The sequence below is a fragment of the Choloepus didactylus genome, chromosome 17 (assembly GCF_015220235.1).
Source record: "Choloepus didactylus isolate mChoDid1 chromosome 17, mChoDid1.pri, whole genome shotgun sequence".
NCBI classification, from domain to species: Eukaryota; Metazoa; Chordata; class Mammalia; order Pilosa; family Megalonychidae; genus Choloepus; species Choloepus didactylus.
Window position 1 is genome coordinate 38,003,430 of NC_051323.1, and position 13,845 is coordinate 38,017,274.

The 13,845-nt window shown below is 36.0% G+C and overlaps 1 protein-coding gene across 2 annotated transcripts in view; it reads right to left on the bottom strand.

The window, feature by feature from the left end:
• The window catches only part of ACYP2 (acylphosphatase 2), a 320,771-nt gene that overhangs the window by 143,732 nt on the left and 163,194 nt on the right, over window positions 1-13,845 (bottom strand). The gene's annotated exons all lie outside the window — the stretch shown is intronic.

Consider the following 13,845-nt stretch of genomic DNA (forward strand, 5'->3'; position numbering starts at 1 on the left):
ATTCGATTCCATTGATCTATATGTCTATCTTTGTGCCAGTACCATGCTGTTTTGGCAACTGTGGCTTTATAATAAGCTTCAAAGTCAGGGAGTGTAAGTCCTCCCACTTCGTTTTTCTTTTTTAGAGTGTCTTTAGCAATTCGAGGCATCTTCCCTTTCCAAATAAATTTGATAACTAGCTTTTCCAAGTCTGCAAAGTAGGTTGTTGGAATTTTGATTGGGATTGCATTGAATCTGTAGATGACTTTGGGTAGAATTGACATCTTAATGACATTTAGTCTTCCTATCCAAGAACATGGAATATTTTTCCATCTTTTAAGGTCCCCTTCTATTTCTTTTAGTAGAGTTATGTAGTTTTCTTTGTATAGGTCTTTTACATCTTTGGTTAAGTTTATTCCTAGGTACTTGATTTTTTTAGTTGCTATTGAAAATGGTATCTTTTTCTTGAGTGTCTCTTCAGTTTGTTCATTTCTAGCATATAGAAACATTACAGACTTATGTGCATTAACCTTGTATCCTGCTACTTTGCTAAATTTGTTTATTAGCTCTAGTAGCTGTATCATCGATTTCTCAGGGTTTTCTAGATATAAGATCATATCATCTGCAAACAATGACAGTTTTACTTCTTCTTTTCCAATTTGGATGCCTTTTATTTCTTTGTCTTGCCGGATTGCCCTGGCTAGCACTTCCAGCACAATGTTGAATAACAGTGGTGATAGCGGGCATCCTTGTCTTGTTCCTGATCTTAGAGGGAAGGCTTTCAGTCTCTCACCATTGAGTACTATGCTGGCTGTGGGTTTTTCATATATGCTCTTTATCATGTTGAGGAAGTTTCCTTCAATTCCTACCTTTTGAAGTGTTTTTATCAAAAAGGGATGTTGGATTTTGTCAAATGCTTTTTCAGCATCTATTGAGATGATCAATTGATTTTTTCCTTTTGACTTGTTAATGTGTTGTAATACATTGTATTGTAATGTAATACATTGATTGATTTTCTTATGTTGAACCATCCTTGCATGCCTGGAATAAACCCCACTTGGTCATGGTGTATGATTTTTTTAATGTGTCTTTGGATTCGATTTGCAAGTATTTTGTTGAGGATTTTTGCATCTATATTCATTAGGGAGACTGGCCGGTAGTTTTCCTTTTTTGTAACATCTTTGCCTGGTTTTGGTATTAGATTGATGTTAGCTTCATAAAATGAGTTAGGTAGTGTTCCATTTTCTTCAATGTTTTGAAAGAGTTTGAGTAAGATTGGTGTCAGCTCTTTCTGGAAAGTTTGGTAGAATTCCCCTGTGAAGCCATCTGGCCCTGGGCATTTATTTGTCGGAAGATTTTTGATGACTGATTCGATCTCTTTGCTTGTGATGGGTTGGTTGAGGTCTTCTATTTCTTCTCTGGTTAGTCTAGGTTGTTCATATGTTTCCAGGAAATTGTTCATTTCCTCTACATTATCCAGTTTGTTGCCATACAGTTGTTCATAGTATCCTGTTATAATTTTTTTAATTTCTTCAGGATCTGCAGTTATGTCACCTTTTTCATTCATTATTTTGTTTATATGGGTCTTCTGTCTTTTTGATTTTGTCAGTCTAGCTAGGGGCTTGTCAATCTTGTTGATCTTCTCAAAGAACCAACTTTTGGTGATATTTATCCTCTCTATTGTTTTTTTGTTCTCTATGTCATTTATTTCTGCTTTAATCCTTGTGATTTCTTTTCTTCTACTTGGTTTAGGATTGGTTTGCTGTTCATTTTCTAGCTTCTTCCGTTGATCCATTAGTTCTTTGATTTTGGCTCTTTCTTCCTTTTTAATATATGCGTTTAGTGCTATAAATTTCCCCCTTAGCACTGCTTTTGCTGCATCCCATAGGTTTTGGTATGTTGTGTTCTCATTTTCATTCGTCTCTATATATTTAGCAATTTCTCTTGCTATTTCTTCTTTAACCCACTGATTGTTTAGGAGTGTGTTGTTTAACCTCCAGGTATTTGTGAATTTTCTAAGTCTCTGATGGTTATTGACTTCTAATTGTATTCCATTGTGGTCAGAGAATGTGCTTTGAATAATTTCAATCTTTTTAAATTTATTGAGGCTTGTTTTATGTCCCAGCATATGATCTATTCTGGAGAAAGTTCCATGAGCACTAGAAAAGTATGTGTATCCTGGTGATTTGGGATGTAATGTCCTGTATATGTCTGTTAAATCTAATTCATTTATCAGATTGTTTAGGTTTTCAATTTCCTTATTGGTCTTCTGTCTGGTTGATCTATCTATAGGAGAGAGTGATGTGTTGAAGTCTCCCACAATTATTGTGGAAACATCAATTGCTTCCTTTAGTTTTGCCAGTGTTTCTCTCATGTATTTTGTGGCACCTTGGTTGGGTGCATAGACATTTACGATTGTTATTTCTTCTTGCTGAATTGCCCCTTTTATTAGTACGTAGTGGCCTTCTTTGTCTCTCAAAACATCCCTGCATTGAAGTCTATTTTATCTGAGATTAATATTGCTACACCTGCTTTCTTTTGGCTGTAGCTTGCATGAAATATTTTTTTCCATCCTTTCACTTTCAGTTTCTTTGTGTCCCTGTGTATAAGATGAGTCTCTTGTATGCAACATATTGATGGTTCATTTTTTTTGATCCATTCTGCGAATCTACATCTTTTAATTGGGGAGTTTAATCCATTTACATTCAACGTTATAACCGTGAAGGCATTTCTTGAATCAGCCATCTTATCCTTTGGTTTATGTTTATCATATTTTTCCCCTCTGTCTATTAATATCCTTTATTGTACCCATACCGAATCTCTTTAGTACTGAACCTTTCTCCAAGTCTCTCTGTCCTTTCTTTGTTTCTCTGTCTGTAGGGCTCCCTTGAGTATCTCCAGTAGGGCAGGTCTCTTGTTAGCAAATTCTCTCAGCATTTGTTTGTCTGTGAAAAATTTAAGCTCTCCCGCAAATTTGAAGGAGAGCTTTGCTGGATAAAGTATTCTTGGCTGGAAATGTTTCTCACTCAGAATTTTAAATATATCGTGCCACTGCCTTCTCGCCTCCATGGTGGCTGCTGAGTAGTCACTACTTAGTCTTATGCTGTTTCCTTTGTATGTGGTGAATTGCTTTTCTCTTGCTGCTTTCAGAACTTGCTCCTTCTCTTCTGTGTTTGATAGTGTGATCAGTATATGTCTCGGAGTGGGTTTATTCGGATTTATTCTATTTGGAGTTCGCTGAGCATTTATGATTTGTGTATTTATGTTGTTTAGAAGATTTGGGAAGTTTCCCCAACAATTTCTTTGAATACTCTTCCTAGACCTTTACCCTTTTCTTCCCCTTCTGGGACACCAATGAGTCTTATATTCGGACGTTTCATATTATCTATCATATCCCTGAGGTCCATTTCGATTTTTTCAATTTTTTTCCCCATTCTTTCTTTTATGCTTTCATTTTCCATTCTGTCATCTTCGAGGTCACTGATTCGTTGTTCAACTTCCTCTAGTCTTGTACTATGAGTGTCCAGAATCTTTTTAATTTGGTCAACAGTTTCTTTAATTTCCATAAGATCATCCATTTTTTTATTTAGTCTTGCAATGTCTTCTTTATGCTCTTCCAGGGTCTTCTTGATTTCGTTTATCTCCCGTACTATGGTCTCATTGTTCATCGTTAGTTCTTTGAGTAGCTGCTCTAGGTGCTGTGTCTCTTCTGGTCTTTTGATTTGGGTGCTTGGGCTTGGGTTATCCATATCGTCTGGTTTTTTCATATGCTTTATAATTTTCTGTTGTTTTTGGCCTCGTGGCATTTGCTGAACTTGATAGGGTTCTTTTAGGATTTGTAGACCAATTGAAGTCCTTATCTCTAATTTATCAGATCTACAGCTTCGTGGAGTACACTTTCTCTAACTAACCAGCAGGTGGCGTCCACGAGCCACCTGTTCTCCACAAGCCAGTTCTCCCCTGCTTAGCCTTTTTGGTGAGTGGGGGAGTGAGTCTTGTGGGGTCCAATTGGTGTACCAAGCTTGCGTGTGTAGTTAGTGTTGCCTGCCCTGTATATGGGGCTTGTTTCTGGGCAGTCAGGGAGGGGGAGTGGCTCTAACAATCAAATCTCCCTGGTGATCCTAGAGTTTTAAAGCTGCTGCAATAATCTAATCCTTCAGTTCAGTCCTGCCACAGTTTGTCTCTGCCGCTGACCCACAAGTCCTTGGTATTGGCGTATGGCTCCTGAGACTTGCAAGTGGGCCCCTCTTCCAGGCCGTGCACCCCGGGTCCTCTGTTGAGGGATGACCGTGCTATGTCACAGGTGAGTGCCGTCCCCCCAGGGCAGTTCTGGGCTGCTGGGCTGTGTAGGGAGGCTCCCAGTCTGCTGAAATGATGGCTGAATGGGGCTTTGTTAATTCACACTGCTCTACCTTCTCAACTCTGGGACAATCAGCTGAGGTTGCAGGGAAGGCTAATGTCCACGCCCAGTTTTGTGGTGTGTGCCTGTTATTTGAAGCACTTCCGTCACACTGGGTTGTCTGGGGCAGCTCTGGGCTATGGGGCTGGCGATGGGCAGGAGTGTTTCCTGTCCACCAGGATGATGGCTGTGAGCAGACACCCCCCTTTTCTTGGGAAGTTGTGGTGTTTAGTGAATTTTCTCAGCCACTGGATTATTGCGTTTTGTCTCAGAGCTCTCCTAGTTCTGCTCTTGACTTGACCTGCCCAAATAGTAAGTCTTTGAAGCTTTCTGTATTGGGCTTCTTAGAGTAATTGTTTTAGGAAAAGAAAAAAGGATTAAAAAAAAAAAACAAAAAAAAAAAACAAATGGGTCCTCCTCAGAGATCTAATGGGTTATTGAAATGCTAAGAGACAAAGCAACCAGGGCCATTAAGGAAAGGTCCACAGGGCAGAGAGATCAGCTTTTCTTCGGGATTTGCATATGCGCCTCAGGGCCCTTCCCCTTTCTATGTTCACCAGAACTCCAAAAATCCTCCGCTTTTATTTTGGAGTTTTTCGTGTTGTTTTTTTTCTATGCCTGTCTCCTCTCTGCTGTGCTGGCTGCTCTCAGATTCTCTGGTGTCTGGTCTCAGTCTATCTATGTTTGGAGTTTGGATCAGTAGAATGAGTTTCTTATAAGAGCTGCCACTGCAGTTCTCCTTTCTGCTTCCCGGAGCTGACAGCCCCTCCTCCCCCGGGACTGAGCCTGGCAGGGAGGGGCGCGGGTCCCCTGGCCGCAAAAACTTACAGATTTCGCTGATCTCAGCAGTTCCACGTTTTCATGAGTGTTGTATGAAGTATGCCCAAAGTCAGATTGCTCTGTGGTGTCCAGTCCACGCAGTTCCTGGCTTTCTACCTACTTTCCTGGAGGAGTAACTAAAACATACAGCTCACCAGTCTGCCATCTTGCCCCGCCTCCACAATTGCATGTTGAGAAGTTTCCTTAAATGTCAGTTTATTCTTGATTGTCTGTTCATATTTATAAGTAAGCTACTAAAAAGATGATTGTAAGTGATGTCTGAATTATAAAAGAGAGAAGCAAAATAAGCAAATATAGAAAGGAAAGAAAGAGAAGAAATGGAAAGGGAAGGAAAGTAAGAAGAAAGAAAAGGAATCTAAAGGAAACATAAAGCAAAAAAAAAAAAAAAAAAAAAAAAAAAAACCACACACACACACACAAGAAAACCTCAAATAGAAAAACACACACAATATCCCCAGTGAGATTTTAAAAAATTTTGCACCCATAAAAAAGAACAAGATACTATGAAATTGAAACAATTAAAATGGGGCAGCCCTCCCCCCTACGTGGGATCAGACACCCAGGGAAGTGAATCTCCCTGGCAACGTGGAATATGACTCCCAGGGAGGAATGTAGACCTGGCACCGTGGGACGGAGAACATCTTCTTGACCAAAAGGGGGATGTGAAAGGAAATGAAATAAGCTTCAGTGGCAGAGAGATTCCAAAAGGAGCCGAGAGGTCACTCTGGTGGGCACTCTTATGCACACTTTAGACAACCCTTTTTAGGTTCTAAAGAATTGGGGTAGCTGGTGGTGGATACCTGAAACTATCAAACTACAACCCAGAACCCATGAATCTCGAAGACAGTTGTATAAAAATGTAGCTGATGAGGGGTGACAATGGGATTGGGAAAGCCATAAGGACCAAACACCACTTTGTCTAGTTTATGGATGGATGTGTAGAAAAGTAGGGGAGGGAAACAGACAGACAAAGGTACCCAGTGTTCTTTTTTACTTCAATTGCTCTTTTTCACTCTAATTATTATTCTTGTTATTTTTGTGTGTGTGCTAATGAAGGTGTCAGGGATTGATTTAGGTGATGAATGTACAACTATGTAATGGTACTGTAAACAATCGAAAGTACAATTTGTTTTGTATGACTGCGTGGTATGTGAATATATCTCAATAAAATGATGATTTAAAAAAAAAAAAAAAAAAAAAAAAAAAAAAAGGGGCAGCAGAAAAAAAAACAAAAGCAAAAAGCTAACAGAAAGATTGGAAGACAAAGTTGAGTCAATATCCCAGAGAATAAAGCTTGGGAACTAGGTGAGAAAAGTTGAAAAACAGATGATCAAGCATTCCAGAAGAAGGGAATTAAGAGAGTGGGAAGGAAACTGCTAAAGAAAGGCAATTCTCCTCCTCCAAGAGCCCAGCTTTTAAAGTGAAATTAAAACAGACACCAAGGCATATGATTGTGAAAATGCAGAACTAGAGAGAGAGATTTAACATCTAAAAACCTGTCTGAGAAGGAAAAAACGGGTCTAACTTCCAATCCTCTATATCTGAATGACATCAATTTCTCAACAGTAACAATAGAAGCTATGGAAGGAACTATGCCTTTAAAATTCTGAGTGGAAGATTATTCCCATCATAGAATTTTATACTTCAAACTATCAATCAAGTATGAGGATAAATGAAGACTGGCGAGGGTGCAAACTTTTTTGTCTCCTATCCACCCTGCCTTAGGAAACTTATGGAGAATTATTTCAGCAAAACAAGGGAATAAATGAAGGAAGATGAAAGTGTATGAGAGGAAACAGGAACTCTCTCCACAGGAAGGGGCAAAGGGAATGACAGCTGTGCAGCAGGCCTAAACCCAGACTGGGAGAAAGAAAGAGCCTCCAGGGAAAAGCATAATTGATGGTTTATGTGATGCACTTAGACATTTGAAAGTGATCTGTTGTGGGGCTTAGAAAAAAAGACAGCTATAAAGAAATTCTGTTAGACATACATACTTTAGCATTATATTAAACAATATGAAATTGCTGTTTTGCAGGCCAAAATTTTGTCAAATAGTGGCAGTTTCGTATTGTTCAACCTAATTTATAGGTGAATAAGATGATGCCTGAAACATGCTTTAAACACTCTAACAATAACAACAACAAAAGAAAAGTTAGAGGAATACATGAAATAAGAATGTCAGAAAGTTAATGGTTTTTGAAACTGGGTAGTAGGCAGATGGGGGGCTATTGTCCAGCTCTCTCTACTCATATATATGTTAGAAAAATACCATGATAAAAAGTTGCATAAAGAGAAAAATTATAACAGCAAAATGTGCAAAATTTCAATAATATGTCAGACACCAGGAGATATTTTCCACTTGGCAATGCTTAGGAGTCCTTATGCAAAACCGCTAGAGGCAGAAAACAAAGAGAAAAAGTTCACATTGGACCTTCACCCATGTGGAGAGGAAATATCAGGGCTGTTTCACATCCCCCATTGCATCCCTTCCTTTCTGAACTGCTCCACTGATTCTAGGATTGCATTGTGTAACAAGAGTGCTGCTGAAAGCAGTTAAATTCTTTATAATTTTTTAGATAAAAAAATTCAATGAGGCAACCACTTCCAACTGTCCATAAATTCCCTTCTGGTTCATTTCTATTTCTGTCCATCCTAGATTCCAGGATTCATCACTGTATTCACACTCTTGTAAAATACCCTCAAGTCCCCAGTTCTCCCACCCTTTGCAATAACCAGCCCTGGACAAACCCTACTTTGTGTCTTCCCTGTATCTGTACCCAGAGAGCTAAACACTACTAGAGAAATTCACCCAACTGACCAGCTTAACTTTAGATTCATTATTGAAAATCACAAATTGACAACTTTACTATGTTTGCCATCTTAAATGCAGCCAAATTACTTTAAACAAGCAGCACAGAGAACTGGTTGCTGTCTACACAACTACACAACAAGACAAGGGCTGTCAGAATCTGGAATGATATCCACAGGGTACTGAAAGAAAATAACTGCCATCTTAGAATTCTGTCCCAAGCAAAATTATTTTGCAAGAATGAAGTAAAATAAAGACATACAGAGACAAACAAAACTGAGATATTTGAAGTAATAATGGCTGAAAATTTCCCAAAATTGATGACTAACACCAAAGTACAGATTCAGGAAGCTCAGAGAACACCAAGAAGGGTAAATACCAAAAAGTCTATAGCTAGGCATGTTATATCCAAAGTGCAGAAAATCAAAGAGAAAAAGAAAATACTAAAGGAAACCACAGGGAAAAAAACACACTTTACCTATAGAGCAACAGGGTTGAGAATTACATCAGACTTTTCTTCAACCATGAAAGCAAGAAGATAGTGGAATGAAATATTTAAAATATTAAAGGTATCTAGTAGTATCCTTGATTCTTTAAGGTGATTATATAACCATATAGCTTATATGGTGTGACCTTGTGGTCGTGAAAACCTTATGGCTCACATTCCCTTTACCCAGTGTATGGACAAATGAGTATAAAAATGGGAACAAAATGTAAATAAATAATATGGGGGAGGAGGGGTATGGGACATTTTGGGTGTTCTTTTTACCTTTATTTTTATTCTTATTTTTATTTTTTGAGTAATGAAAATGTTCAAAAATTGATTGTGGTGATGAATGCACAACTGTATGCTGACACTATGAAAACTGTTTTTACACTTTGGATGATTGTATAGTACGTGAATATGTTCCAATCTTAAAAATTTGGAAAAAAAAAATTTAAAAAGTATCTAGCAAAATCATCCTTTACAAATGAAGAAGAAATAAAAACTTCTCAGAGGAAGCAAAAAACTGAGGGAATATGTTACCAGGAGACCTACTCTTGCAAGGAATGTTAAAAAAAATTCTTCCAAGAGAAGGAAAATGATGTAGGCCAGAAACCTGGATCTATATAAAGAAAATAACACTCAGGAAGGAATAAATGAAGATAAAATAATCTTTTATTTTTCTCATTCTTAACTTATCTAACAGTTAACACTTGGTTCAAAAAATAGCAACAATATATTGGATGATTATAGCTTATGGATAAGTTAAATGAATGACAGCAATATTACAATGGATGGGAGAGAAGAACTGGGAATATTCTGTTATAAGGTACTTCCATTTCTGAGAAGTGGTATAGTTCTTTGAAAGTAGACTTAGGTTAGCTGTAAATGTATATTACAAATTCTAGGGCAACCACTAAACATTTTTTTTTAAAGAATCATAAGAGATGAGAGAAAATGACATCATATTAAATGATCAATTGAAACCAGAGAGGGAAGAAAAATGGTAGAAGATGACGATGAAGACTAAGATGAAGACAAGAAAGGTGGGCAAAGGACAGAAAGTTATTAACATGCTAGACAGTCATCCAACTATCAATAATCATTTCATATGTGAATGGTCTAAATACACCAATTAAAAGACAGAGGCTATCAGAGTGGATAGTAAAACAAGACCCAACTATAAGTTGTCCACAAGAAAACTACTTTAAACATAACACACAGATTAAAAGTAAAGGGATGGAGAAAGATTAACTAAAAGAAAGCTAGAGTAGCTATACTAATTTCAGACAATTCAGATTTCCAAGCAAGGAAAATTGTCAGGGACAAGAAGGGTACTGCATAATGATAAAGGGCTCAATTCTCCAAGAAGACATAACAATCCTTAATGTGTATGCACCTAACAAGGTGCCAAACTGCATGAGGTAAAAACTAATAGAACTGCAAGGAGAAATGGACAAATTTATTATTATAGTTGGAGACTTCAACATCCCTGTTAAGTAGCTGACAGATCCAACAAGCAAAAAATCGTAAGGATAGTTGAACTGAACAGCACTATCAACCAAATGGATCTAATCAACATTTATAGAATACTTCATCCAACAACAGTAGAATACAGTCTTTTCAAGCTCACATGGAACTTTCACCAAGATAGACCACATCCTGGGCTATAAAACACACCTTAACAAATTTAAAAGAATAAAAATAATATAAAGTATGCTTTCAGGCCTTAATGAACAAAGCAAATCCCAACTACGTGTTATTTACAAGGGACACAAAGCAGGATAAATTACCTGCTTGGTATCTGTAAAATATGTAAAACAAAATGAGAATGAAGGGTTCAAAAGAAAACAATGAAAAAATCATATTCCATGTAAAGATACTTTATGCAAAGCCACTTCAGGCAAACACATACAATAATAGAGCCTGCGAAACTCTTAAAGTATATATAAGGCAAAAAAGCACTATTAAAGATAAAGAGGGAGACTTAATAATAATGATAAAAAGGATAAGTCACTAAGCAGCTATAGCAATTCTAAATTTGTATGCACCAATAACATGGACTCATAATACAAATGGTAAAAATTGACAAGTCTACAAGAAGAAGCAAGCCACAATCTCAATTGGATATTTTAACAAGCAGTCAAAAAAATCAGTTGGGTTTTGAACAATATGATTCATCAAATTAGATCTAATGGACATATAGAGAACGCCACATCCAATTACTACAGATTACACATTCCTGCACAAGGAGAACTTTTATAAAAACTGACTGTTTGTACATTCTTTGCAAAACGTAGGGAGCTTTTATAAAAACTAATCACATATGGAACAATAAAATAGCCTCAATAATTTTCAAAGATTTTAAATCAAATATGAGATGTTCTCTGATTATAGATTAAGTGGGTGGAAATCAATAATAAAAAGATATTTACAGATTCTACATGAGATTGGTCTGAAAAGCATACTTTATATTATTTTTATTCTTTTAAATTTAAGGTGAGTTTTATGGCCCAGTATGTGGTCTATCTTGGTGAAAGTTCCATGTGAGCTTGAAAAGACTGTATTCTAGCATGACATTGTGAACACAATTAACAGCACTCAAATACATATCTGAATATGATTAAAAGAGGAAGTGTTAGATTGCATTTATGGTAACAGAATAAAAATTTTAGAAGATCCATGGAACTACGCTACACAAATAGGGAATCCTACGCTAAACCATGGACTATAGTTAATAGTACAATTATAAAAATGTGCTATCATCAATTGTAACAAATGTTCCTCAGCAATGCAAAGAGATAATAATAGGGTGGTGATTTAGTTAGAGTTCTTTAGGAAACAGAACCAATAGGAGATATCTGTTAATAGGAAATTTTATAAAAGTGTCTCATGCAAAATGTGGGGGTACATGAGTCCAAATTCCATAGGGCAGGATGAATGAGTCCAAATTCTGTAGGGCAGGCAGTAAGCTGGCAACTCTGATGAAGGTCTTTGATGAACTACACAGGAGAGGCTGGCTGACTGAAGAAAAACAGTTCTCTCTCTTCTCCCTTAAAAGTCTTCAACTAATTGGATTAAATCCAGCTGATTGAATTCTCTCATTGTGGAAGATACATGCTTCGTTGATGTAATCAGCCACAAATGCAGTCAACTGACTGATGATTTAATAAACCAGCCTTCTGGTTTATTAAGCAGCCACAAATGTCCTTGCAGTAATGGTTAGGCCAGTGCTTGCTTGACCAGACACCTGGGTACCATCACCTGGCCAAGTTGACACATGAACCTAACCACCATAGGTGGTATATGGGAATCCTGTATTTTATGCATGATTATTCTGTAAACCCACTTCTCTAATAAAGAAAAAAAAATAGATCATTCTAATGCTATTTAAAATATTCCAGAATGAAGGAAAGGACAGAAAACTTTCTAATTGCATTTTATGTAGCCAGCAAACTTTAACACCAAAATCTGGTATAGTACATACAAAAAATTAAAATGAAACCACATTAATTTCCCTTAAAGACAGTATCGCTTAAAAATACAGATGCAAAAATTCTAAATAAAACATTAGCAAACAACATTCAGCAATGATGCAAAAAATAACAACACAATGTGACCAGTCAGTTTAATTCAAGGAATGCAAGGAAGGAATTCAATGTGATAAAGTATATTTACCAAAAATTCACAGCAAACATCATTCTAATTGGTGAAACAGTAAAACCATTTTAATTAAAATCAGAATCTAGACAGGGATGCCCCCTATTGCTATTATTGTTCAACATTGTCTTGGAGGATCTAAAATGAAATAAACACTGGAAGAAAGATACAACACTATTTTGCTGATTTACCTAACTGTATGTTTAGAAAATCCAGTAGACTAAAACAAAAGAAACAAAACAAAACAAAACAAAGAGCAGAATTAATGACAATATTTGATAAGGAGACTCTATGATATAAGGTAAATAAACAAAAATCATTTGGCTTACCTATTCTAGTACAAGCACCTAGAAACAGAAATGGAAAAAAATATTCCATATACAATAGTGTAAAAAGCAACAAAATACTTGGGAGTAAATTTAGCAAGAGAAGCACAAAACCTATATGAAGAAAACCATAAAGTCCTACTGAAGGATAAATTTTTAATTTAATCAAATGAAAAACATTCAGGTTCTTAGGAGGAAAGGTTTAAATCTCATAAAATCATTAGTTCTCCTAACACCTAAAAAATGTCCAATTAAAAAGCAAATATAGTAATGGTATCCTAATAGAACAGAAAAAGGACAGTAGATAAAAAGTAATGCAATCTGAAAGTATGGGCTTTAGTTAATAACAATGTATCAACATTGGTTCATTAAGTTTAACAAATGTACCATATAAATGTAAATTGTTAATATAAGGGAAACAGGCTGCAGAGTACATAGAAACTTTCTGTACTACTGTCATAATTTGTAAAGCTAAAATGTTCTAAAAAAATAAAGTTCATTTTAAAACACATTTACATGACAAACAGGAAAACGTTTTTAAAGAGCAAACATAATATAATTCCAACTTTAAGCCCAAAGGACTTTTTTAATTGGATAAAAGTATCTTAACATTTATAGAGAAAATAAACGCTCAAAAAAAAAAATGAAAGAATAGTGAGAAAATATACAATAAAGCCCCTGTAATTAAATCAACATTAGTGTAGGAATATGTAAATAGATCTATCAGTGAGACAGAACAGACAATCCAGAGATAAAATCCAGTTTATATGAGATTTTAGCCTATGAAAAAAAAGGTATTACAATTCAAGGGAGAAAAGAGTGATTAATAAATGGTGCTGGCACAATGACTGTCCATCTGTTAGAAAAGAGTCAGTCCCCTATCTCATAGTATAAATAAAAAATAAATCCAGATGGAGTAAATGCCTAATTATGTTTCAAGTCTAAGAAAAAAATGTAATAAATAAAACATCAAAAAATTAGAAGAAAACCTCAGAGAAAACACTGTAAACTATTTCTTAAGCAGAGAGAAAAGATAGCCACATTTGAGTTTACAAAAATTTAAAACAACTTATGGGTTGCAAAAGCTATCATAAACAAAACTAATAGGCAAATCATAGATTTCTGAAAATACTAAAGACAGAGCAGATAATGAGTTAATAATCATCAGCAATATAAGAAGAGCTCTTAAAAACCAGGTTAAGTACGTGAAAACGAGGTTCACGAGAACAAACCCACACAGCCACAAATGAAGATGCTCAAATTAACTGGTAACTAGAGAAATGCAAATTACAGCAGAAAATAATTTATCACTTTACACCCAATCAGATGGAAGAAAATTAAAGAGTAC